The following is a 24,036-nucleotide window of genomic DNA, read 5'->3' as shown; positions in this document are numbered from 1 at the left end:
AGCTGATGGAGGATCTAAATTACAGGCTAACAACAGGTGAAATTAGAAACACAATACTTCTAAAAAAGATATTTTTGCCAAAGTTTGGCATTTTAGTGTCCCTTATTAGTAGGTATACCTCCTTTATTCACAATGGTATGTATGACTGTATTTACCTACTCTTGTCCTCTCCCTTTGTCTATACTGTCAGCCTTCCTAGAATAGTGATCAACAATCCAACGCACTGCATTCCAGCTTCTGTCTACATGACTTTAACCAAAAAAAATCACTCAAGTCACTATAGATCTCCCTTTACCTATATCCAGGGACTTTCTTTTTCTATTTAGTTATACTTCCTGGTAGCATCTGGTCCTGCAGATTTCTCTCCACTCTTACTTTTGAAAAAGCAAAAAACAACAAAAAAAAAGTTCTTCATTCCAGTTGTCCTGTCAGAGACCCTTCAACCTCTGTGTATTATTTAGTTAGTTGAGTGAACTCTGTAAGTGTAGTTTGCATGCTCTTCCATTTTTGTTTTACACGTCTGTGTAAACGTGTTTTACATTCTCTGAATGTGGAAAATCTCATCTACTTTCAGAGAACAAATCATCTTTATAGCTATAACTCCAGTTTCTATACCTCTGGCTCTAACCTTCTTCCTGAGCTCCAGATCAATATTTTCATCAGCTCACTGAGCAACTGCCTCTGGTGGTCCTAGAGATATGAGAGATTCAGCATGTCTATAATTAAACTCCCTTTCTTTTTAACTGTACTTTTGTTTTATTATTTCCTATCCAGCATGATATTTTTATCACTGAGCCAGTTACCTTAACCATCCTTAACTCATTCCTTACAGCTGCCACCCCATACAATCAACAAAGACTGCCTACCTCTCCCATGTCCTCTGTACCTGCATCCCCTGCTCACTGCCCCCTGGAGTGTCTTCATCCAAATGCTTATCATTTCCCCTAATGGTATCAAAGGAACTTCTTTCCCAATCTCTCCCTGCTTCATGCCTTTCTCTTCCTTTTTGTCAGAAAAATCTTTTAAAATGTGTGATTTATGTGTGTCCTATGCTGCTTAAAAGCCTACCTTATTATCTATAGAACAAGTTCAAGGTAGATTATACTATAAGGTTCTTTGCCTTTCTGACCCCAATTATCTTTTCATATTAGTCTTTTGACAGTTTTCTTCAAGGATATCTTTCTCTGTCTGCATAAATCTCTTTTATTTCCTAAGTATATTATGCAGTATATGCCTTCATACTTTTACATATGCCTGAAGGGAATCTTTTTCCCTCTGCATACCTCTGCCAAACTCATATGCGTCTCAAGTCCCATACAAGAGTGGCCCCATCTATTAGTCCATTCACATGCTGCTATGAAGAAATACCTGAGACTGGGTAATTTATAAAGAAAAGGGGTTTAATTGACTCACAGTTCCACATGGCTGCGGAGGCCTCAGGAAACTTACAATCATGGCGGAAGTCATCTCTTCACAGGGCAGCAGGAGAGAGAATGAGTGCCAGCAGGGGAAATGTCAGATGGTTATAAAGCCATCAGATCTTGTGAGAACTCACTATCATGAGAACAGCATGGGGGAAACCACCCCTATGATTCAATTACCTCCCACCGGGTCCCTCCCATGACGCATGGGGATTAGATACAATTGAAGATAAGATTTGGGTGGGGACACAGCCAGACCATATCATCCCTCTTCTATGAAAGTTTCCCCAGCTTGAAAGTCAAGATTAATTATTATAATTCATTTCTACCATTTTTATTTGGTACATCCATGTATCTCAAACAATATCAATTAGATTTTATAATTTATATTTGCTGATAGTTATTTTATCTATTGAGCTATGGTCTACTTATGAACGGAGATCTTTTCATGTCTAGCACGTTATAGTTGAGCAATAAATATTTGTTGAATAAACAAATAAATGAGTGCTTTTAAGGGTAAAAAGCACTAACTTTTGTAGGTGATAACTACTTTATTTGGTGTTCCCCCTTACTTACTGCTATTAAAGGCTAAGCTACCTTACATAGTCTTATTCATTCCACTGTTAGTAGCTTTTTATGAAGTGCCATTCTAGTGGGTTCTCAATAATCTGTATTTTAACTATTATGTCTCTAAGGTTGAAATTGTAGCTTGTGTTAAAGTGTTAGTTAAATTTTTAAAAATTATTAGAGTTTCTTTTTATACATACATATTGAGCATCAGGACATGTGTGGGTTTTATAAATCAAGAATACATGTCCATAAATTTCCAGTGTAGCCCCTCTGTGAGCTTCCATAGGAGGAACAACTTTGTTACACTAGCACCTTTTCTGACTCTGTAGTCAAATACATGCCTTCTTGGTTATGTTCCTAGATGCTCAGCTGTTGTCCTCAATGTGCTTCTAACCTATTTTCTATGGAAACAAAGGGCTAAAATCTAAGATTAAAGTTACATATACATAGGAAGGTGGAGAATATCTACTTTTACTTCTGCATTTAAGAAATAAATTTTCCTCTCTAAAGAGAAAAGGCTTTAAGAGTTGTAGTTTTCTTTTCCTGGGAATGCAGGTCTGTATATAGTCCAGCAGATTCACATAATGGATGATGACAATAAAGCATGACTTACTTTGCTGTGTTGTGTCTTAACTCCTTAAAGCTTTTAATTAATGATGCAGAGAGAGAGACAGAAATGGGTTTCTGCAGTCAGCACAAAACAAATAATGATGAAAAGCATGCTGTATTGAATAAAAACAGAGTATTTGCATGGGAGGCTCACTCTAGGACTTTGTATCTTGTTATTTAGGGTCTGCTCCAATGGTTTATCTACTTCCCAAAGGATTTCCAGCCTTTTAAATGAGATGATCTATTTGGAAATAAAGACTTATACTGTGTTGCATACAGATGATGAAAATGAAATTCTGTAGGTTCCCAAAAGATCAACTATGAAGTTTCTGAATCAGGAGAGTCTTGCCAATGTTGGTGAACCAAAATCTGGGAACTAAGTTAAGCAGCACATCCTTAATTTAGAAAATAATATATGTTAAGAACTTGACTATTAAAATATTACTAGTTGAAGCATTTTATATGTGTTATAAATATATGTAGGAATTTTTAGGGTTACAAATATGTGTATTATATGATGTGATATATTAGATATAGACTGGCCACCCTAGTCATTTATTAACTGATTCATCTATTCAACATGTATCATTTATAAAGTCAGAAAGCTATTGATTGCCTGCTACATACGTGTGATATACATTAACAATATTTAAGTGAATAAGAGCAAATCCCTGACATTGTAGACCTTTCATTTCAATAGAAGACGAACACGCATAAATAAAGGAAACAAGAGTCTGAGAAGGGCTAAGATAGTGAAAGATTGGAACACTATAGAGGCACAAAACAGAATGCCGAACTTAAGACTTGGATGCGTTTGGGAAGCTTTCTTGGAAGAGAAAATGTCTCGTGACAATGGTGGCAAGGAGTTGCATATAAAGAAATATAATAAATTTGAAATATGTTAACTGAGAGGGAGCATGGTAGAAAACTGCAATAATCTAAGTATGGCTACATCAAAACAGAAGAAGAGCAGGAGCTTTATGAGACTCAAGTGAAAGTTTAGTGGTTTTTGAATGTCAGGGAATATAGTTGACCCATAGAGGGATAGGAAAGGAGAAGATTGTGGTCACTTTTAGCAACCCTACTGAGGATGAGAGCAGAAATCTCATAAGGAGAAGTTTTTCCCAGTAACTTTTGGCAGACTGGCAGAGTAAGGATATTAGATATGAGGCAGTGGCAGGAACCAAAGTGCAGATATTTGGCTCATTTTGACTAGTTGGTACGAACTGCAATTTAAAAAGCAAGGAGGGATGTAGTTAGTTGCACTCACGGCATCGTTTTCTTCCTCCCATGCAAACACTAATATTTGTCATCCATCTCACCCTGCCTATGGGCCCCAGAGGAAGCCCCTAGCCCTTCCTCCCAGAGGAAGCCAACTCCGCTCCTACTACTGGAATGGGTACAAGAGGACTAATGATTATATCATCTTTTTGCAAGTAATCAGTTCAGAAATAGGCTTATGATCTAGTTTTGGCCAATGCAGTGTGAAAAGAAGGAATTTGCTCTTCTGGGTGAATTTTCATAGCTATTTCTCATTTTGATCTGAATGATTTCATGTTTGATTGGTTGCTGCCAACACATTATAAACCTGTGAGTGATGCTGTCACACAGTATGTAAGGGGGAAACAGTGTAGTGTTGCACTGTCTAATACAGAAGCTACTAGCCCTAAGTGGTTATTAAATTTAAACTTACTGAGAATTAAATAATATAAAAAATTAGTTTCTAAAAGTCACTTTCACTTTTCCAGTGCCACATGTGGCTAATGATTAACATTGGATAGTGTTGAAAAAGAACATTTCTATTATTAGATAAAGATCTGTTGGATGGTGTTGGTCTAGAGAATCACAATGAAACAGCACTGGAAACATGAGATTAAATCAATCCTGAAGCTTGCCCTACCTCTGGAGTTTCAGACATGTGAACAAATAAATGCCATTGTTGTTTAAGCCAGTTTGAGCTAAGTGTTCAATTCCTTCTAGCTGGAAGCATCCTAGCTAATTAGAGTTAAGCTGTTTAAACATTGAACATTAAGATATTTTGTGTACCAAATAAGAACATTGATTCGCTTAAATGATGGATGCTGTCATTATAACTAATCCTTTCTCACATTTTTTTGGCCAACTAATAAAGGAATAATTAAATAAATTACAAAGCTCCTTTCACTTATTATTTTATGTTTTTCTCACAAAAAAAGCCTTTTTTTTTCTGAGATTAACTTATTTGGGTCATTTAAAATAAGATGCAACGTTCTTCAAGTTTTACATTGAAAGTCCAGCTGAAGCACCCAAGACAAGATTCTTTGATTTAACAAGACAAAGGTCGGCAACTTTTCAAAGCCATGTAGCCTGATATGGTTTAACATCAGATGTAACTGTCAACCCTCTTGCACACTATCCCTTCCTATTTGTCATATTTAGGTGCTGGATGGGATTCATTAAAGGGCAATGTAACAATAGGGGGCAATTATATTTTTATCATGAAGCAATCACTTTTCTCGGAAAAGCTCAGGCACCCATCTGAGGCTCCCGCCCTAGGGGGGCAGTTTTCTTTTGATAATCTCACCTATTGAACTGTCATGTTCCATTGCTCAATTAATTTAGCCCAGTAGATGGTTCAATAGAAAATGTTCCCTCTATTCAGGCAATTTGATGACTCTCTCTGTTCTTTCAGACTGAACACAGTGAAATTGTGGGCATAAGTTCTTGCAGCTGCACACAAAAGCTCTCAAACCCCTAGCTGCCCTGGGGTGTCCTCCCTGTGGCTCCGGGCTCTAAGGCACATGGAGAGGGAGTGTCTCTGAGTTTTCCTCATCCCTCCTAGAAACAACCAGGCAGCTTTTTCTGCAGTCAAGACGTTCAAATTAAATAACTAAAATGTCAGATTTGAGACTTGAGCTTTGGCTCTGACTCCAACAAAAAGATAAACCATTGTATTTGTTACAGAGAGATTGATCTTATCTGCTCTATCCAGTGTTCAAAACATTTGTTTCTTCTTTTATTAAAACATGTCTTTGAATGCCAATAACGGTAGTTACTGTATTTAGCTCTTACTTTTAAATTGTCCTTTAATAATTAAATTAAATGTAGTAATGTTTGAAGTTTAAAAAATTTCAAAAGGATCCATAGAATAGTAAGTAAAAGTCTTCTCACTTCTACCCTATTGCCTTTAATCTCACTCTTTTCTTTCAGATAATTATTATCAAATGGGGTAGATTTACTTCTAGAGATGTTTCTATATGTTCAAATACACATGTGCATACACACACAGGTGCATGTTGTGTGCCATTTTACATAAATGAAATCCTACGCTATACATGTTATTCAGCTAGCTTTATTATACTTTTCAAAATGTCTTAAAGATAATTTCATTGTGTACATAGAATACTATTTCATGTAAGGAAGAAAAGCTCCATAGTAGTTTATACCATAGAATCACATGATTTCTTAACCTTTTTATTAGTGATGACAATATAGATTATTTCCACTTTTTCCCAATTACAAACAGTGCTGTAAAGAACATCCATGCATATGTGTACACATGCATATATCTATGATTATGTATAACTCTAAATGTCAGTGGAGTTTCTGTAATCAAAAGTGATTGGAGGGCCAGACAAGATGGCTCATGCTTGTAATCCTAGTACTTTGGGAGGCCAGTGCAGGAGGAATGCTTGAGGCAGTGAGATTGAGACTAGCCAGAGGAGCATAGCAAGATTCCTGTCCACAAAATTAAAAAAAAATATTATCCCCAGACATCGTGGCATGCTCACACCACTGCACTCCAGCCTGGGCTACAGAGCAAGACTCTGTTTCAAGAAAAAATTAAAAATCCTTTTATGGGTGCAGTGGCTTATGCCTGCAATCCCAGCACTTTGAGATGCTGAGGTAGGAGGATCACTTGAGACCAGGAGTTCAAGACCAGCCTGATCAACATAGTGTAACCACATCTCCAAAAAAAGTAGTAATTGCACACAATACATTTTGGTAAACAATTTGCATTCTGAAACAGATCTAGATACTCATTTCCCACACCTTCACAACTCTCAGTATTAGCAATTTCTAAATTTTTTTTCTTTGGAAAGCTGATGACCAATAAATACATTTATAATTACTTGATTACCAGTGAAGTTAAGGATGTACTTATATATTTTCTGTAATTTTAAAATCATTCTTCCTGCTTATATTGCCTGCTTATATATTTATACATTAAAAAAATTAGGGTTTTTTAATTAATTTGTGATATCTATGATAGATTTATGATATTTATAATGGATAACAAGCGTCTGTTTTATCTGTGACAGATATTTATTCCTGTTTTTTCCTCTCCATCTTTTTCTTTTTCTCTCTTTAATATATGCCATCTGTTTCCCTTCCAAAATATTTACAGTTAATTTGTAGGTATCTATTTCAAACTATTATGTTTTATATTTTTTGTTTTAATGTTTTTAAATTGACAGATAAAATTGTATATAATTATTGTATATAATATGATATTTTGAAGTATCTACACATTGTGGAATGACTAAATCTAGCTAATTGACATAGGCATTACCATATACAGTGATAATTTTTTGTGGTGCAAACACAATATTCACTCTCAGTATTTTTCAAGAATACAATATATTGTTATTAACTGCAGTCATCAGGTTGCACAATAGATCTGTTAAACTTATTCTTCCTATCCAATGGAAATTTTCTGTCCTTTGACTAACATTTTGCCAGCCCCTGGTAACCAGTATTCTATTCTCTACTTCTACTAAATCAATTTTTTTTTAAGTTCCGCATATAAGTGAGATCATTTGGTATTTTTCTTTCTGTGCCTGGCTTATTTAACTTAACTTAATGTCCCCTAGGCTCATCTATGTTGTCACAAATGACCATATTTCCTTCCCTTTTGGCTAAATAGCATTCCACTGTATATATGTAAATGCATTTTATGTATCCATTCATCAACTGATGGATACTTAGGTTGTTTTATTATATATGATGGCATTGGCATTGTAGTGCATTGCAATGAACATGGTAGTGCAAATATCTCTTCCACATACTGGTTTCATTTTATTCGAATATAGACTTAGTACTAGGATTCCTGTATTGTAAGATAGTTCTATTTTTATTTTATTTATTTATTTTTTTGTTTCTGAGATAAGGTATCAGTTTGTTACCCAGGCTGGAGTATAATGGCACCATGACGGCTCACCATAGCTTCAACTTCCCAAGCTCAAGTGATCCTCCCACTTCAGCCTCCCAAGTAGCTGAGACTACAAGCACAGGCTGCCATGCCTAGCTAATTTTTGTATTTTTTGTAGAGCTGGGGTTTCACCATGTTGCCCAGGATGGTCTCAAACTCCTGGGCTCAAGAAATCTGCCCACTTCAGTCTCCCAAAGTGTTGGGATTACAGGTGTGAGCCACTGTACCTGGCCTCTATTTATAATTTTTTGAGAAATCTCCATATTTTTCATAATGGCTGTACTAATTTACATTCCCATCAACAGTGTGCAAGTGTTCCCTTCCTTCCACATCTTTACCAGCACTCATCTTTTGTCTTTCTGGTGATAACAATTCTAACAGGTGGGAGGTAAAATCTCATTGTGATTTTAATTTGCATTTCTCTGATGATTAGTAATGTTGAGCATTTTTTCATATCCAACTGTATTTTGGCTTTTAGATTCCTCCTTTTAATCAGATTGAACTCTCACCATCTCAAGATAATTAACTGTTAGTCTGTAGGTTATTCTACTAAATTCATGATTTAAATATACATCTTTAAGCCATTTGGGGGTATCTTTGCAAATAATGAAAGATTAGGATTAAATAAAATAGGAATTTATTTTTAAATGGATATTAAGTTTTCCTAGGTTTCTTTTTACCCCATTGATTTGAAGTACTGTGTACATCTACATCATACCAAATTTCCACATATACATTAGTATGTTTCTAAATTTTCTATTTTGATACATAGATATTTGTGCATTTCCTTCCCAATATATTGTCATTTTAATTGTTCTAGCTTTATGTTACTGCTATATATTTGATTTCTGGTAAAATAACTCATTCCATTTATTTTTCATTTTTCATAAGTTCTTGACTATTATTAGATATTTTTCCTTCAGTGTTTACTTTAGAATTAATCATGAAAATTCCATGATATATTTTGTTAACATTTTGTATTCGCTTTGATGGTTTTATAGAATAATTTGAGAGAAATTGACATCATCAAAATACTGACTCCTTCAATCTAGACATATATTATGGCACTCCATTTATTCATCATCTTTTATGTTCTTCAGCATATTTTTATAAGTTTCAACATATTGGTTTTACAGAGTTCTTTCTTAAAATTTATTCCTATACATTTATTCTGAAATACTCATAGGAATTTCTTTTTATGGGTTCTGACACCAACAGAAACTATCTTACATTTTCCCCTTTACATAGGAAGCAGATGGAATTAACAGACTACTAATCTTTTATATTGTTTTGAGCATGTATTCTGGAATATTAGTTTGTCCTTTACTGACATATATTGTTTAAAGTATTTTTCTCATTATTTATAAATTTTTAAAAATGTTTTATGTGTTGCTGAGGATTTTAAGACAGGTAAATAGGAGATCAAGAATGGGAATGCCCATTACAGCTTTCTGTGTCTGTGTGTGATGTTGTACTGTTAAGCATAGTGCAGGTGTCTGTTTCTGAGAGGATGAAAAGCAACTGATAGGATGCAGATGTAGCAAAATAGGGAGAACTTACAAGCACTGCTAACTGGAGAAAGTAAGAATCAGCAACTTAACACAATATTATTTATGCAAATTTAAGATACTTCTATGCACACTACCACTAAATATTTCACAGAGGCACAAAAGAATGCATATGCATAAATATATTGGAATAGTAACCTGTAGAATAAGAGAGAAAATAATGGGACTAGAAAATAGTTTGATCAAGAGAGGAACTTTGCTTAGACCAATAATGATAGTGAGCCAAGAACTGAAAAGTCGACTAGATTAATTCATCACTCACCTTTCGAATGTAATCAGGGAGGTAGCCAGGGTACAAAATAAAAATGGATATGTAAATTTTATGACAGGCTTTAAAAAAATAGCCCCATGATACTATACGTTTGGATACGTACCCTTCTCTGTATTTTGTATATATGTAATAATGTTTAATTATAACCCTGGTTTTATTATGCTCGAAATAAGAAAGTTCTTTGTGCTTTTTATGTGTTTTGTAATTGAAGAGCTTAACATTGCTCCCTATGAGGTGAATTCCTATACTCATATGGAGTAACTGAAGTACAAAAAATAATTTATTTTTTGCTCACAATTTTTATCATGCACAACTGAGTCACATTACTTCTTAAATCAGAGCAATCTTGATATGTATTGTTATATACACAAGCCATTCAGGACTCCAAGTATTTATAGAATCCAACACAACTTAGCCCTTGATTTTTACATGTATAACACTCAATGCTAGTTATTTTTAAAGGATATTAGATTAAGCAAAAATGTTGTGAGATCAATTGCACTTATTTAATAGAGTCAATGGAGAGTAAAGTTAGTATATATTGTGTTTGAGTATCAGTGGTGTGTTTTTAATGATTTTCATTATGTTTGCAGAACAATTTTATTTATCTTTCAAGGGGAAATATTTACATTCTTTTAGAAGATTGAATTCTAGTGATGATTTCACATTACATTTAGCAAGTAGGGGAAAAAGAAATAGCGGTCATATATGAGGAACAGGGTAAGTGTGAACATGTAAACTGATGACAGGGCAGATGCAGTTGGAAATGGTGAGAAACAACCTGATCATCCTTCAAAAAACTGCATTTCCAATATTGTATGTGGGTTATAGTCAAGTGGCATTATTTCCTAAGGCATGAGAAATTTTCAAAGCTATAAAATACCCATACTAATAGTAAAATCAATCTATCTAATAGAGAAAACTTAAAAAACATGCATGCCTCTTAGTAAAAATCTAAGATGATTTTTGTGTTGAAGTCCAATTACTTTCTCAAACATACCTACATTCTAGGTTTTTTTCTTGATGCATCACAGGATTATAGAACTTAAAGCTGGAAGTGACTTAGACATCATTTTGTTAGATTTCTTATTTTTGTAAGAACCCCAAACAAACAAACAAAAACACCCCTGAACTCAAGTTCTAAAACTGAGTATGAACATGGCATGATCCTAAAAGGGGGACATATTGTGAAATATTTAGTGCTGGTGTGCATAGAAGTATCACTAATGGAGACATGATACTGAGAAGTGAAAGGTGCATTTATAATTTCCAAAGCATCAGTGTTTCTGTGCTTCAGCTGAAATCACATTTGGCATAGATATCAAAAAGGAGAAGAAATATCTTAACAGGAAAAGTGTAGAAGAGCTTTTGCTTAAAAACAATAACGATTACTTTGGGAGGAATTAATATACCTAACTGCCTCATAGGGCTTCAATAATTAAAATCTACAATAAAAAGGATATCAGCCTTAATTGGGTATTAAATGTGAATGTAAATCAATTTAAATGGTGATAAATAGCACCTTATATTCTTGGAACTTATTCCAAGAGTGTCAAACTATATTTTCATTCATCTATTTTATTTGGCAACTGTAACTCGACTTTGATTGCATGTATCTCTAACTCAAATCCTAAATAATATATTTTAATTAATCATCTATATTTATAAGTTGGTTTCTGACTTTCCCAAGGTGAGCTTTGCTGCAGTTTTTTTAGTCCTATTCATATACTGAGTCTTGATAAATACATCCTAGAATCATTCTAAGGTAATTGGTATTAAAAGGATATCCTGAACCATTAACATGACATTTGTTAATTTTAGATAAAAATATATTTTTTAAAATTGATTAGGGTAGAGAGGAGAGCAATATAGTAGGAAGCATAGTACATTTAAAATCAGAATATTTGGATGGACACATTACATATGTTATTTTGCAAAATCATTAATGTTTCCAAATATTTGTCTCCCATAACAAAATATGGATAGGAATGCTTGCTCAATATGGTAAAAAGAAGAAAAGAATTTCATTATTTCATTTTCAATGGCAAACTGATCTTGAGCCAAAATTTTGAGAATAACTCTTTCTCAAGAAAAAATAAATAAAATCCATTGTAAGTTTGTTAATTAATCAAAAACTCATTGGAATGAGTTAGTGCATCCATATTATCATACCCAAATTTTGCCCAAAATAGGAGATTAATGAATTTAACTATACAAAGTGTAAAATTTTCTTCCTGTCAAAAAATTAATTACCAAAATACAAACTATGGTAGAGGAAACAATATTTGCAAAGAATATGATTAGAGAAGACAAAATTTTTTAAAAATAATATCCTTTAAATTTAAGACAAAGTACTCAATGGCATTCAAGATGAAATAAATAAAAATTAAAAATACTGGAGCTCATTTTTCATCTGTTAGTTTTGCAAAGATCAGTTTGATAACACTTTGTGTTGGTCTCTAACTGAGTGAAAAAACACTCATACATTTCTTATAAGCATTCAAATGGTTACAAATTCTCCAAAGGGAAATTGGGCAACGTGTATTAATATTAAGACTATATTTACACTTAACTTTGCATTTCTACTTCTAAGATATTTGAACAAATGTTTACATGGTGACCCATGGCAGTATAGTTTATAATATCAGAAGACTAGAACCAAACATACGTCTGATGAAAAGACATTGGTTTGATAAATTATGTTACATTCATACAATGGAATATTATGCAACCATTAAAATAAATACATACTATTTGGAATAATCTTCCAAATATAGTATGTGTAGTATTCTGCTATTTTAAACCATTTATGTTCCCCATTTTTCATTTTTGTAAAATGAATGAATCGTCATAATTTCTGTATGCACAGAATACCTAGGATGTTACAAAAACAAACAAAATATGTTTGTCCCTTAGAGACAGGTGATCACAGTTGAAAGTGAGACATCAATTCATACCTTTTTGTAATGTTTCAATTTTATTTTTACTGTACTCATTTTTTTCTGTCATAAAAATAGTTGATTTTTATACATTCTATTTAAGGTCAGTTCACAGTGGTAATAGCCTCAGTAAATAGCATCTACCGAAGACACCTCCATATTTTATAGGAGAGTCTCCAGCTGTTCTTACATTTTTAGTGGCTTTTGAAATTTTAGAGGACTCATCCACGATTTTTTTTCTAACTCTTGATCCAGTGGATCCTGAGACATTTTAACTTGGAGTTATCCAATAAGAAGTCAGATTTCATTTTTATCTCAAAATAGTCACCTCTACTTTTCCGTCCTCAGTTCTTGGAATCTTCTTTAAAATGTAGATAGCTGAACATGTGTTGTAAGCCTGGAATATCCCTTAGTCTTAAACATGAGAAATAATGTATTAATTTAGTGCTATACTAGACAATGCAGGCTATCTGGTCACCATTTATTTATACACTTTTTAACAGCCCAAGGAAACAATTAGAACCATTCTGAAATTTGGGTCCACAGCCAATTCATTCATGTAGATGCTTTATATTTTGTATCTGCGTCCCATAGCTTTTTTACTGACCAACTGGCCGATATTTAACAAACTAATATAAGTAAAATCTCTTAGAGTTGTCTAGAACATAATAAACACTATATAAATAATAGCTAACGTTATTATTTTATTAATAGTAGGGTAGTTTATGTAACTTTTAAGAATTTCAATTACTATAATGCTCTGAAGATAAACTAAAAAATCAAGATTTTTGCAGTATTTCAAAATACAAGTTGAATGGTCACGTGAGAAAAGTAATCGCTCATTTGAAAAAAAGAGCGATTTATTTAAAAAATCTTTTAACAGCTATTTTTCTCCACATTCCAACACAATTTTTTACCATGTATGGAAGCTTGGAAGATTTTGAATCTTTAAGAATCAATGTCAGTGCTGCAAACTTGTGTTTACAATTTCAGTCTGTGAACCTCTGCGGCTGTGATTTTAAAATTACGCCAATGTTTACTTCTCTGAAATATAAGGAACAGCCCTTCTACAGGACTGCTTTTGTAAACAGTATTGCCTGTAGGTAGTGGGATAAATTATGGCCTAGAATTCTGAGGGGCAGCCCCATCCATCTGAATATGAACTGTTCATGCACGAAGACAGAATTTGGACCAATTCCCAACACAATTGATGACAAAAACTCACAGAGGCTAATCCTCTCCTATTTTAAAATGGATTTGTGCATTCGTTTTTAATTTTGGCAACCCCTCTTCACAGGTATGTAATTTGGATAATAATTTCTTTTTCTTTACTCAATTTACTGGGGGCTTATAATTTATTATTTTTTACTATTTTAACTTTAATTGCATTTTATTTTTTGAAACTTTAAAAAAAATTTATGGATATGTAGTAAGTATATATATTTATGAGGTACATGAGATATTTTGATACAGTTATACAGTGCATAACAATCGCATCAAGGTAAATGGAGTATCCATCACTTCAAGCATTTATTTCTTTGGGTTAAAAATTTCTTTTTTTTTTTTTTTTTTTTTTCCACTTGAACACTTAAAGGCTGTTGTAAAGTTATTTATTGGCCTAATTTCCATATTGTTGTGTCTCAAGGAATAGGGTGGCCCGAGGCAAGGAAGAAGGATGAGGGCATGGCCAATGGGTGGAAGAGTCAGAACACACACCACATTTATTGATTGAGTTCGCCATGTTATATGTGTGTAGTTCATGGGGCCCCAAAGCAATTACATTAGTAACATCAAAGATCACTGATCAGAAATCACCATAACAGATATAATTCTTATAATATTTTAAGCTTATTTATTATGATATCTGTTATGGGTTAAAAATTTCAATTATACTTTCTGTTATTTAAAAATATACAATAAATTATTGTTGGTTGTAGTCACTCTGTTTTGCTATTAAATACTAGGTCTTATTCATTCTATCTAACTATATATTTATAAATGTTAATCAACCCCACTCTTCCCATCCTCAGCTTCCTTTCTCAGCCTCTGGTAACCATTATTCTACTCTCTATCTGCATGAGTTTTATTGTTTTAATTTTTAGCTCCTACAAATAAATGAGAACATGCAAAATGTGTCTGCTATGCCTGGCTTATTTCACTTAACATTATGCCCTCCAGTTCCATCCATATTGTTGCAATTGACAGAATCTTATTTTTTTTTTTATGGGTGAATAGTAGTCCACTGTGTAAATGTACCACATTTTCATTATCCATTCATCTGTGATGGACACTTAGGTTGCTTCCAAATCTTGGCTATTGTGAACAGTGCTGCAATAAACATGGGAGCGCATATATCTCTTTGGTATATTGATTTCCTTTCTTGTGAATATATACCTATCAGTGGGATTGCTGGATCATATGGTAGCTAAATTTATAGTATTTTTTAGGAACTCCATGCTGTTCTTCATGGTGGCTGTATTTATTTACTTTCCCACCATTAATGTATAAGGGTTTCCTTTTCTCCACATGCTTGCCAGCATTTGTTGTTGCTTGTCTTTTGAATAAAAGCCATTTTAGCTGAGGTGAGATAGTATCTCCTTACAGTTTTGATTTGCATTTTTCTGGTGATCAGTGATATTGAGCACCTTTTCATATTTCTGTTTGCCATTTGTATGTTTTCTTCTGAATCTACTCAGATCTTTTGCCTATTTTTAGTGGGATTATTGGATTTTTTCCCCACAGAGCTGTATGTATGACCTCCTTGTATATTGTGGTTATTAACCCGTTGTCAGATGGATAGTTTGCAAATACTTTTTTTCTGTTCTGTGCATTGTCTCTTCAGTTATTTGATTGTTTCTTTTGCTGTGTAGAAGCTTTTTAACTTGATATCATCCCGTGTGTCCATTTTTGCTTTCATTGCTTGTGCTTATAGAACACTAATCAATAAATTTTTTTTTAGTACTATCTCCTAGAAAATTTCTCCAGTGTTTTCCTTTAGTAGTTTCATAGTTTGAGGTCTTAGATGTAAGTCTTTAATTCATTTTGATTTGATTTTTTGAATGCGGTGAGAGACAGGGATCCAGTCTCATTCTTTTGCATATGGATATCCAGTTTTCCCAGCACCATTTATTGAAGAGACTGTCCTTTCTCCAATATATGTTCTTGGCAGTTTTGTCAAAAATGAGTTTACTTAGGTGTGTGGATTTATTTCTGGTTTCTTTATTCTGTACCATTGGTATATGTGTCTGTTTTTATGCCAGTATCCATCACGTTTTGGCTACTATAGCTCTATAGTGTAATTTGAAGTCAGATAATGTGATTTCTCTGGTTCTGTTCTTTTTGCTTAAGATGACTTTAACTATTCTTGTTCTTTTGTGGCCCATGTACATTTTAGGATTATTTTTTCTATTTCTGTGATGAATGTCATTGGTACTTTTATAGGGATTGCATTGAATCTGTAGCTTGCTTTGGATAGTATGAACATTTTTAATAATGTTGATAATTCCAATCCTAAACATGGAATGTATTTTCATATTTTGTGTCCTCTTCAATTTCCTGCATCAATGTTTTAATTTTTACTGTCAAGACACTTCTTTGGTTAATTCTTAGATATTTATGTTTATTTATAGCTATTGCAAACTGTATAACTTTGTTGATTTCTTTCTTGCATCGTTCCTTGTTGTCATGTGGAAAAGCTACTGATTTTTCTATGTTGATTTTGTATCCTGCAACTTTGCTGAATTTGTTTATCAGTTCTAATAGTTTTCTGGAGGAGGTTTTTCTGAACATGAGATCATATTGACTGCAAACAAGAATAATTTGGCTTCTTGCTTTCTAAATTAGATGTCCTTTATTGCTTTTTCTCATCTGATTGCTCTAGCTAGGACTTCCAGTACTATGTTGAATACCAGTGGAGAAAATGGGCAACCTTGTCTTTTTCCAGGTGTCAGAGGAAAGCTTTTAAGTTTTTTCCATTCAGTTTGATAATACATTCCTTCTGTACCCAGTTTTTAGGGCGCTTTTCTTCATGAAGAGATGTTGAATTTTATCAAATGCTTTTACAGCATTAATTGAAATGATCATATGGTTTTTGTCCTTTATTCTGTTGAGATGATGTATCAGATTGACTGATTGGAGTATATTGGACCATCCTTGCATCCCTGGAATAATCCCGCTTGGTTATGATGAATGATCTTTTTAATGGTTATTGAATTTTGTTTGCTAGTATTTTGTTGAAAATTTTTTGCATCAATGTTCATCAGTTATATTGGCCTGCAGTTTTCTTTTTTTGTGTGTCTTTGTCTGATTTTGGTGTCAGAGTAATACTGGCATCATAGAATAAGTTTGGAAGTATTCCCTACTCTGTTATTTTTTTTGGAAGGGTTTGAGTAGGACTGGTATTAGCTCCTTTTTAAAAATGTTTGGTAGAATTCATTGGTGAAGTTATTGGGTTCTGGGCTTTTCTTAGCTAAGAGACTTTTAAGTATGGTTTTGTACTTAAGTACTTTTAAGTACTCATTACTTGATGTTAGTCTATCTGGGTTTTCTATTTTTGTTCATGGTTCAATCTTGGTAGGTTGTATGTGTCTAGGACTTTATCCATTTCTATTAGGTTTTCCAATTTATTTGCATACAGTTGTTCATAGCAGTCTCTAATGATCCTTTGAGTTTCTGGAGTATCCATTATAATATCTCCTTTTTCATATCTGATTTTACTTATTTGTGTCTTCTCTCTTAGTCTGGCTACAGATTTGTTGATTTTGTTTATTTTTTTTTCAAAAAATGAACTTTTCATTTCACTGATTTTTTTGTATTGTTTTTTATTTCAATTTTATTTATTTAATTCAGCCTGAATGTCTCAATGTAGTTTTATTTGGGTTAAATCTGCTTGGTATTCTATAACCCTCTCTACTTGAATATTGTTATTTTTCTCTGTGTTTGAAAAGTTCTCTATTATTTTCTCTTTGAATAAATGTTCTCTTCTGATCTTTCTACTTCCTCTTTAAGGTCAATAACTTAGATTTTCTCTTTTGAGGCTGTTTTCTAGATCCTGTAGGAATGATTTATTCTTTTTTATTCTTTTTTTCTGTCTCCTCTAACTGTGTAGTTTCAAATAGTTTGTCTACAAGCTTACTAATTCATTCTTCTGCTTAATCAGTTCTGCTGTTGAGAGACTAATGAATTCTTCAGTGTGTTGGTTGAATTTTCCAGCTCCAGAATTTCTGCTCGATTTTAAAAAATTATTTCTTTGTTAAATTTATCTGATGGGATTCTGAATTCCTTCTCTGTGTTATCTTGAATTTTGTTGAGCTTCCTCAAAACAAATATTTTGAATTCTGTGTCAAAAGGTCACATATCTCTGTCAATCTAGGATTTGTTGCCTTATTTAGTTTGTTTGGTGAGGTCATGTTTTCCTGGATGGTCTTGATGTTTCTAGATGTTTATCAATGTCTGGACATTGAAGAGTTAAGTATTCACTGTAGGCTTCAGAGTCTGGACTTGTTTGTACCCATCCTTCCTGGGAAGGCTTTCCAAGTATTCAAAGTAAATTGAGAGTTGTGATCTAAATCTTTGGTCACTGCAGCAATATCTGCCATTAAGCAGCACCCCAAACCCAGTAACACTGTGACTCTTGCAGACTGGTAGACATATCACTGTGGTGTTCTCGAGTAAGATCTGGAAGAGTTCCTTAGATTACTAGGCAGAGACTATTGTTCTCTTTCTTTACTTTCCCCCAAACAAACGGAGTCTGTTTCTCCATGCTGAGCTGTGAGGGAAGTGACAAAAGCACTCCTATGGCTGCCACCACTGGGACTGTGGTGGGTCAGACTCAAAATCAATACAGCACTGAGTCTTGTCCAAGACCTGTGATGTTCACTGGCTACTGCTGCTATTAACTCATGGCCCAAGGTCTCTTCAGTCAGCAGGTGGCAAATCCAGCCAGGCATGTGTCTTTCCCTTCAGGGTGGTGAGTTTCCCCTCCTGGCCAAGGATGGGATCAGAAATGCCATCTGGGAGCCTGAAGTTGCGAACCTTAAGAGTCTGACTGTTGCTCTATTCTACTGTGACTAAGCTGGCACCCAAACCTCAAGACAAAGTTGTTTCCACTCTTTTCTATCCTTTACTCATGCAGAAGTAGTCTCTCCCTATGGCCACCATAGATGGGAATGCACTGGGTCCTACCTGAAGCCAGCACAACCATGGGTCTCACCCAGGCCCACAGCAAGTACTGCCGGGGTACCGCTGATGCTTATTCAAGGGCTCTTTAATCAGCAGGTGGTGAATCCTGCAGGACTAGGTCTTTCCCTTCAAGGCAGTGGGTTCCCTTCTGGACTAAAGTGTATCTCAAAATGTCATCAAGGAGCTAGGGTCTGGAATGGGGGGGCCTCAGGATTCTGCCTGGTGCCCTATCCTACTGTGGCTGAGTGAGTATCTGAGTTGCAAGACAAAGTCCTCTTTACTCTCCTTTTTTTCTCCTGGAGCAGAAAGGAGTCTCTCTCCTGGAACTGTGAGCTGCACTACCTGGAGTTGCAGGAGGGGTGATGCAAGCACTCTCTTGGCTGACTCAGCTGGTTTCTCATTAGGTCACAGGCACCCCAAGTCCACTCATTCTAAGTTCGTCACAGCACCAGGACTTTGCCCAGGAATTCCATTCCTTGTGGCCTAGACCATCTTTCAAGTTTATTTAGGACCATAGACTGATTTAGGCCGTCATGATGGGGCTAGTTGTAACTCAGGTTGTGATGTCTGTGATGGAAGATTCCCCTGTGGTTAGGACTGATCTAAATGCTTCCTCTGTGGGTGCCATCTGAATTCTCCCCCATGTTGCTGTCTGCTGTGACAGGGCAACACTGAGTTCCAATGCAAAAGCCCGCAATCACTGCACTTGTTCTCTGCCAAAGGCACAGATTCCTTCTGTGCCACATGGTCACTGCTGAGGAGCTGGGGGAGAGGCATTGTCAGCAATTCAAGACTGTCTTTCCTATCCTCTTCAGTGCCTCTTTCCTTGATAGGATGTTAAAACCAGGTATTGTGATTGCGCACCTGAGTTTTGGTTCTTCTGAAGGTGCTTTTTTTGTGTGTGGATAGTTCTTCAATTTGGGGTCCCTGTAGTGGGGATGATCATTGGAGGGTTCTATTCAGCCATCTTGCTTCACCCCCCCCTTGGGTGACACTGCATTGATAGTTACTAACAAAGCAAAGTGATGAAAGGATACATAAAATAACAGTTTTTGAAAGTCTTAGCTTATTCTATTTAGTTATAAATTCGTACTAGACATATATTTTCTATGAAATATATTCTTGGTATTAAACATACATATAAAATTAACTCTAATTATTTTATGGATTGCACAGTTAGTAAATAATTTTATGTACAATATTCGTGTTAAGAACTTAAGAACCACTTCACCAAATCAGTTTTTAATAAAGAAACATCATTGCTATCAACAATATTTGTAGGATTTTTGTATTTAACTTTGAAAATAAAAGATCTTGAAACTCTATAAAGTACCGGTAGCTTTTAAAAAGGAAGCTAATGTCACCTCATAGTGTGAGTCTCCTATAAACGTTTAAATAGTCTAACAGGATCTATGAGAGTTAACCTCTTTCAAAGGCCTCAATATTATAGCACACATGAGCAAGATGAAGGAGATACTCTCCCATGGAGACTTTTTTGCAATATGCCAAAGTAAATATCTGTAGATAATGCATGCAAACACACCTAAAACTGCATTTCAAAAGAGGTAAAAGAAATTTAGAGACCAAAGCCACCAATTAGGAAAGCCTTTTTGAAGTATTTCACCACTCCTTGGAGATTAAACATGTAGCAGAATACCCTGGTGTTAGATACTAATGCTAAAACAATACAGGTGGAATTTCTTTTTTTAGTATGTTTACTGTTTTTCAGTGTGCTCTTAGAAGAAAGCCACAGATAGTTTCCTTGGCCACAGTATGCATCTTTAATGACTCTTATAAGTTTGCCTCATAAACACATCTCCAGGATCAGTTTGAATTGTCTGCTTAGAGTAAAGGTACACATTTCACAAACTACCACTTCATAAAAGAACTTTTCCCATCCACAGATATCACAAATGCCCAGGAATGTGATTACAGCTTCATTCTTTGAGACAGTACCAGACATTCCAAGTTATCTAAGGGCAGGACTATATAAAGCAATCTTCCTTGTAAATGTTTATTATGAAAGTACTTTTAAATAATTTTTAAAATCTAAAAATATGCTACCATACACAATTAACTATTTTCGTTTTTCTGAATACTTGTCTAGTAAACATATGACAGTGATGTTTAAATACTGCACTCTTTACCTTTCGGCTTCTTCCAGAACCTTTTTAAAGAGATATATTCTCCATTTTGACTTTTAAAAGTATTTCTTCAGACTATTTGCATTACTTTGTATTTCTTTCTAATAATTTGCTTATGAAGCCAATTTTCTACAATTGAATAAAAACTATTCATTTTTCTTATTCTGAAAAAAGAAATCATTAAGGCAAGTTAACTATGTACTGATCTTCTTAGATTCAAAATAGAAAAGAAAAATTCTCCATTGTTTAACAAAAAGGCTAGAGATAATTCACAAGTTCCTTTTGTTCTTTTTTTTTTTATTCTTATACTTTAAGTTTTAGGGTACATGTGCACAATGTGCAGGTTAGTTACATATGTATACATGTGCCATGCTGGTGCGCTGCACCCACTAACTCGTCATCTAGCATTTATAGGCAGTGACTTTAGCAACAATTAGTGTGGAGCTATCAGTGAATCTGAACAACTGTCTGATAAATGTATTTTTAATTGTCATTATGTATACAATGATCACATTAGGGGAATTCTTTCATAGTTCTTAAGAAATTGGCTTTGGTAGTTAAAACATGAAACACATCAGATTCAATAAATAAACCTATATCATATTGTCCATCATATTGTATCTTTTTGGATGCACAGTGAATGACACTAAAGGCAGAAGAAGCAACCCAGTTGAATGGGTGAAACTCATAATGTAATTCCACATAACACAAGTAATGCACATTTAGCTATACATAAGAAAGTTCCTCTAGGAATTTCTATGCACTCTGACTATACTGTTTTCTTTATCCTTCCAAGTCTGTCCACAATTGCAGTAAATTTAGACTATATTTGTAGGCCATTAAATTCATTTTTTGTAGAGTTATTTCATTATTCCGTATTACCTTTTCTAAAGACGGATGCATTTGTTGCGTCTATCTTTCACATTTTTTGCAAAAGAATTTTAATATAGAATAAAATATAATAGAAAACAAAGACATGCAAACTTTTCTTGTTTATTTTTAACTATGAATTGCTATTTTTCTATTATTGTGTGGTATAATTCTGTATTTTATTTCTTGATGGTTAGGACTTAATGGATGGAAGTCACAGGCTAATTGGAATATAAAGGTGATGAATGGTTGTGATGATAAGGTGAAAGTCAGGCCATAAACAGTATCTTTTTAATCATCACTATCTTCCCTGCAGATTATCCAATTTGGCATGTTGTATTCTCTAATAAAAAGGATATTGCAATAGGAGTCAAGAGAATATTTATTCTTCTGTCAATTTATTGTGAGATCTTACCTGTCTATATGCACATATTCTCAGGTTTAATGACCTAACTCTTAACAAGAAAATAATAGCTCAATTCCTAAGGTGTCCTAAGAATTAAGCACCTCCAAAGTATGCCAGGTTCTTGGACATATGGTGAAATAAAAAAGGCCAAGTACCCCATGTAAAAAGAATCAGTAGAAGCAATGTGTCACGCTGTGGATTTCCCTGTCCCTTATGTTGTAGGAGGAAAAGAAAATAGTTTTTTTTTTTTTTAAACTAATACCATCCAATTAAACTATTGAATCATCTGGAAGAGTACTTTGGGAGGTAGGAGATGACAGGTTGTCAGTGAAATATCAAAGTTAAATAATCACATGGATAATTTATCTTGTACTCAATTGTTTGTCTTCTGGGACAACTGCTCTTCTGCCAGTGTATTTATGGTATGGCAACAGAAAATCTAGTTGCTACATTTGTGACTCTCTACACATTCTTATTTTCCATTCATAAAATGGAGCTCTTTATTTATAGTAGAGATTCAATATCTGTTCAGTAAAAGAACACATGAATTATTTGCATCAATCAGTAGTTGGAATGCTTCATAACAGTGAGTGATGAACTTTTTTTGCTCCAGCTTAATGAATATACCAGAAAGTCTTAAAATGGCCACTAATATTCAAGGGTAATTTCCTTCCTTGTTTCTTTCCTTCCTTTATTCTCTCTCTGCTTTCCTCCCTCCTTTCCTCTCTTCCTTTATTCTTTTGTTTCTTTCCTTGTTTCAAACCTCTTCAAAACTCTTTCATCTTAAGAGCCTGGCAGAGATTTGTATGTCAGAAGTTTCTAGGAAAATGAAGTTCATCTTCTAGGTAAGGCATATACCATCATGATGGTTAAACAAGGAAACATATGCAAGTGAGACAAGATTTTTGAACTAATATGGCTGATGAAATGTTTCTTGGGAGCATAGAAACAACAGGTTATGAAACCTACTGACAAGGCACAAAAGAAATATTCTGCAGGAAAATTAGCAGAGTCTGAGAATTAGCTTTATGATACCATGATATTTCAGAGTAAAAATAGTTCAGCACCAGTTTTTCAGCTTCATCTTAGCCATATTCTCTCATTCAATATTCCTCAGTTCCTACCATCCATTGAGTTATTCAAACTGACAGGTGTTCTCCAATCCAAGTTTTCCAGTATTTTGTACACCCTGATTATAAGATTTATGCTTTACCTCACACACATTCATTTTGCAAGTTCAGCTTAAACATAATTTTTTTCAAAAAGTGAATTGCTAGTCCTCCTCATTGCTCCAAACCAATCTACATTAGTTCCTCAATATTTTTATAGTATCGTATACATATTTATAAAATACCATAATTATAATTACATATTAATTTTGCAACCTATCTCTGCTCTCTGCACTATCTTGTAAAATCCACAAAGGCAGGAACCATGTCTATTTTGTTCATTCCCATATCCTCAGTACCTGGCAAAAATTTTCTCACATTGGAGATTGTCTATACATTTATAGGGAAGGAAGAGAAGAAGGGAGGAAATTCCTTGTATCACCATATAAACATTCTAAAATAAGTTATATATTTGTCATCGAGTACAGAAAAATAAAGAAAAAATTTGGCTTTAATGTAACCACAGATTATATGGTAAAAACATTTGTGAAACATACGGATCATTTACATAATTAAATAATTGTTACAGTTTCAAGTAAAATTTAGTAATTCCAAGAAAAGAGATGACAAATGCACACTTAAGAGTTGTTCTTAGCTTTCACTCATAGATGCACGTTATTTTTTGCTTTTAAAAACAGTTCCCTCAAGGATCCCACCAAAAATGGTGATATTCATACATACAGATTGAACAGAAGATA

At 34.1% G+C, this 24,036-nt stretch overlaps 1 long non-coding RNA gene across 3 annotated transcripts in view; it reads left to right on the top strand.

The window, feature by feature from the left end:
• LOC112133518 (uncharacterized) overlaps positions 1 to 24,036 on the top strand; it is a 173,792-nt gene that overhangs the window by 83,881 nt on the left and 65,875 nt on the right. The gene's annotated exons all lie outside the window — the stretch shown is intronic.

The sequence above is a fragment of the Pongo abelii genome, chromosome 4 (genome assembly GCF_028885655.2).
Source record: "Pongo abelii isolate AG06213 chromosome 4, NHGRI_mPonAbe1-v2.0_pri, whole genome shotgun sequence".
Lineage (NCBI taxonomy): Eukaryota > Metazoa > Chordata > Mammalia > Primates > Hominidae > Pongo > Pongo abelii.
Note: the sequence above shows the minus strand (reverse complement) of the source record. Positions and strands in the feature narration are given on the sequence as shown.